The following is a 5,000-nucleotide window of genomic DNA, read 5'->3' on the forward strand; positions in this document are numbered from 1 at the left end:
TCCAAAAGAAATTACTTTTCGTTATTCGTCATTAGAATTCGAATAACTATAATGATTCTCGATCTATATAAAGATAAAAAATATTTTTATGAAGGATGCTTGTGTTGGACTGAGAGAAATTCCATGAGAAATCAAAGAAATCGAATGGGGGCGATTATTAAAATTTCCAATATCGAACGAATTCATAATAATACAATTTTTATTATTGCTATTATTATTTATTTTATTTTATTTTATTTTATTTTATTTTATTTTATTTATTTTCTTTTTGTTCTAGGAGAGGGGAAAGATCATACGGCAATAAAAAGGAAGGATGATATCGAAGCTTACTTCAGCAAATTTGTTCTATGAGTTTTATCGACAGTACTAAGCACGATCCTTCAACGTGTCTACCTCATTGGCAGAGAACAGCTTTTTCAAAAACAGACGCGTAGGTATATATATGTGCGTGTGCGCGTGAGTTTGTATGTGTATATATATATATATATATATATATATATATATATATACACACACACACATGTACCGACCTCATTCAGAGTTCATGCACGATGTCCCTTTTCGTGACGAGAGCGCGCAAAGAGTGCACAACGAAAACGAACCGTAGTAGAACCACAAGAGAAAGTTTTTCGTTCAATCCACTCAAGCGTTCCTCTTATGTCTGGTACAGGAAGAGGAAACACGTTAGTTGAACGTAGTACTTGTGATATAGCAAGTATCTAGCTAGTATCTAACAACTATACTTATATCTTTTCTCTTATCTATATTTCTCTTTCCTTTTTCACGTCTAACAATTTTTTCTTTTTTCTTTCGAAATTTTATATATATATATATATATACAAACAGGGTATTCCAATATTAATCGTTTCAATTATTTGATTAGATGAACCATGAAATTAATAGAATTATTCATGAACAAGAGTTTTATCGATTAAAGCTTTATTTTATAATTTGATAGGAAATATAAATAGAATATATCACATCATCTCTTTGTGTATGAGTGCATGCATGACTGCGTGAATGCATATGTCTGTATATATGTGTGTGTGTGTGTGTGTGTGTATAAGATTAAAATATTTAAAAAGATAATTTTTGAGGGAAAAGTATATAAATCTTAATCGTACGGCGCGCAACAACTACCATTGTCAGGCGATATTTCGCGGTGAAGAGATTAAATCCTCTTGAAATGTCTCGGAACTTTTTGGAGCGTTACGATTATTGCTGGCAAAGTTCCATGCTTTTGCTCATGTGAACCGAAAATTCTCGAGTTTGCTTTGAAATTTACCGTCGAATATTTGCGAATAAATGCAAGGAGAGAAACGGATTTCATATATCGCATTACAACGGGACTTTAAAGTGTGTTATGACGAAACAACGATACCTTGTTCTACGATTAAAACAATTGATTAGATTTAATTCATAAATATTTGGAAATTAATTAAATTAATTAACAATCTTAAAAGTATCGTGATAAGAGAGATAAGTACGGGCATAAGCTATACGTATCTATGCGTTTATAACATATTTTTTCTTTCTTTCTCTTTTTGTTTTTTTCTTTTGTTTTTTTCTTTTTTTTTTGGCTTCTTCCATTTTTTTTTTATTTGTTTCAAAAAAAAAAAAAAAGAAGAAGAACAAAATCCAACATTATTTTTCGTTAAATGGTATTAAGTGGGAAGGTTTCAAATTAAAAGTTGTCGTACTATTGGTCTTCTAACGATATGGTTAGTCGAATTACAAAGAGAGAGAGAGAGAGAGAGAGAGAGAGAGAGAGAGAGAGAATAGCGATAAATTTGTCCGTATGAAGTTACGATAGAAATTTTCAAGTGGATGTACTCCATAACAAAGTGGTCATACGTGGACCCGCTTTTCATGCTAAATTCAAATAGAACGGAGATAGGTATTTTGACAATCGATTATGCGGAAGGAGATCGTATATTATTTTATGACGTACGTGTTCCTCAGCGGAAACTTCCGTATAATATTTGAAAAATATTAAAATTGACATAATAGAAAATATACATATGTCATTGATTTCTCAATAATAACGGAACACGATGCAATAACGAAGTTTATGTGTTAGCAACGAATATAATTGGCTATAGTCCAAAAACGAGGTCATTTTACTTCGCGTCAAAGTTATCCTGAACATTAGGAATTAGATAATCGAAGGCCCCTGAATGTTCGACCGGAGGCGTTAGAGTGACAGCCCGACGATGGTTTGCATCGGTGGTTTGTCATTAAACTATTCCGACGAAATGTTCCTGGTACGAGGAGAGAGAGCCAGGTTTCCAACCATTATCTACTACTTCGACTATGTGCCTGTATTTTCGTGTCAAACGTCAATTGCAATTAGGTATTCGCCAAAAGGAAATTATTTTGGCAATTGGGACTGAATAACCTTGTATTATGAGTCATCTGTAAAATCGTCCGTACGATATATTTCATCGCTTTTAGTTCCTTTTTCTTTTCTTTTCTTTACTTTCTCTCTCTCTCTCTCTCTCTCTCTCTTCGTCATCTACACACTACGAATAGAAAGTATTACTTGGAACGAAATAAAAAGCATTTTCTGATCTGCTAGTAAAAAAAGCTTGTACTTTCAACGGGAAAGAAAAAGTACGTGTCGTAGAAAGCTTGGCCGAGTCACAAGGGAGACAAAGATTTTCTAAAGTGAAGAAAATCAAAGGGAGTGCTGCAGGTAGGGAGAGGAAAAAAAAAGAGTAAGAAAAAGAAGAAGTGGCGCAGAAGGTGGAGGAGGAGGAGGAGGTGGTGGAAGGAGGTAATGGTAGTAGTCAACTGTTTGGCAAACAGTACCCAATAGATTCGAAATCGCGAGAACTTTCGACATCGGCTGAAAAGATTTATGAACGAACGTTCCTGAAAGGACGATATACGGAAGAAAAATGGAAATGTCAAGTCTCGTACTGTCCCTCGTCACGATCGTTTGTCCCTATGTGTTGGGTCAAGAAAAAGTTCACATCTATCTCTTTCTTAGACAAGATTTAGGCCTACGAATTGTTAAAACTTTAAAAGAGGACTTTTGCCTTTGGGGACAGGTTACACGTGTTATTTAAACGCGATCTAAGTGATTTCTCACGTTTCCCTTTCTTTTTGTTTTTTTTTTTTTTTTTTCCTATCTCATCTTTGTTTCTAATATTTATTTTCTTGTTTTTAGGTTTTCTTTCTTTCTTTTTTCTGTTTGTTTGTTTTTTTTTTTTCTTTCTTTTTTTCTTTGCACAAAGGATAGATAAGTAAAGAAGTTACGATCTCAAATGTTCCGAAAGAATTTTCTAGTTTACCAAACAATTAAATCGTTTGAACGGTGATTACATCGAAGTGAAGGGAATCAAAATAGAATAGAAAAGAAAAGAAAAGAAAAGAACAGGAAGAAGAAGAAGAAGAAGAAGAAAAAGAAGAAGAAGAAGAAGACAAAAACGGAAAGAAAAGAGAAACCCCTTTAGAAGGAATGGGTTCATCCGATACTGATGTCAAGTCACTTCAAGAAGGAAAAGAAAAAGAAAATAAAGAAAAAGGAGGAAGGGATTGAGGAAGGAAGGGAGGTAAGTATGGAGACAGGGAAAAAATGGAGGAAAGATTCCCACATGTCGTCCAGACAATTCAATTCGTTTATTTTCCTGTAGAGCACCAGTAGCAGCCAGCTTTAATGGATGGCGAAACTGTTATATAGATGGCGGGAGTTCCTATAGTTTCCACACTTTCGTCTTTCTTCTAGTTCTCCCATTTCCTATGTCTCGACACGACACTCGAACCCCTTTTACCCCCTATGTCGCAATCGCGTTCCACTATTCGCGAGTGGCTCTAACAAAGTCACGCGAGCGTGTAGACTGGTAAGCAGTTTGGGAATGTATCCAACAAATCGCCGTTGGTACGTGCAATGGTACCGATGCATACACACGTACACACATACAGCAGGACAATCTCACATAGATTTTACACATATATTCGCTTTTAATGCCTTGCATGTTCTATCTTTTCGTGGTATCTACGATCATGGGCCAGTGACCGAGCGTTAACTTCGCCTTTCGAAAACTTTCTCAGCTTTTCCTGAACTCTCTCTCTCTCTCTTTCTCTCTCTTTCTCTCTCTTTCTCTCATACTTGATAAGGTAAAGCTGCGCAAAGGAAGTACGGGTGACTTGCGGTGACACTTTTAATCGGGCTCTGAAATTATTAGCACCTATGGCGATAAGTAAGAGTTATATTATGCTATCGCAAAAGAAAAATATGAGGATCTTAGGAGGATCGTAGAATTTTCTCTATTTCACGCTCACTTATGTACGATAAAGGTATGATCTTTTTTTATCACAAAGGATAAGGTCTACATATCGACGATAGATTTCTAATAGATCGTAATTCTTGGAAATACGGTAGTCGAACCTAACGAAGGCTCGCGATAAAAGCTCTCTCTCTCTCCTCTCTCTCTCTCTCTCTCTCTCCGTGAGTTATTGATTTCTTCGTTACGTCACGTTTGCCCCTTTTCCTAGCTCGTATAGCATACCCTGTAAATACCTGTCTCTATGAGTCGAATAGATTCACAGTCCTATGCGAAATTTCGATTCTTTTCTATCTACTGTTGCTAACGATCTAATATTTTTGATAATACATTGTCATGTATTACTTGGTCAGATCGTTAGTTCCTTAATTCGTTAGTTCGTTAGTTCGTTTGTTTGTTGTTAATTAGACGACTCATTAAGAAAATCATGCTCTCAAAAGACGTTTAACAAAATATCCCGGGAAAGCATATAATCCGCTTGCAACTAGGAACACAAGTAGAATGCATATTATGCATAATAGGATCTTCCATTTGTAATAACGGAAAACGATGTGACGAAAAGCTTTCCATGGATTGAAAAACCACGAATAAGAGGTGTCTGGTCGCCTTGACAAGAGGAAAAAAAAAAAAGCAATTATACAGAAATTAATTACGTTTTCTTTTTATTTTCTCGAAACGTATTACGTGCATTGGCATATTTTTGGCTTACTT

General features: G+C 35.3%; 1 long non-coding RNA gene across 1 annotated transcript in view; it reads left to right on the forward strand.

Annotated features, from left to right (window-relative positions):
* Nucleotides 1-290: 290 nt before the first annotated feature.
* The window catches only part of LOC124952085, a 13,267-nt gene continuing 8,557 nt past the window's right edge, over nucleotides 291-5,000 (forward strand). The window contains exon 1 of the long non-coding RNA XR_007101815.1: nucleotides 291-430. This is a non-coding gene — a long non-coding RNA (uncharacterized LOC124952085). The remainder of the gene's footprint in view (nucleotides 431-5,000) is intronic.

Source organism: Vespa velutina, chromosome 10, assembly GCF_912470025.1.
Source record: "Vespa velutina chromosome 10, iVesVel2.1, whole genome shotgun sequence".
Taxonomy (NCBI): Eukaryota; Metazoa; Arthropoda; class Insecta; order Hymenoptera; family Vespidae; genus Vespa; species Vespa velutina.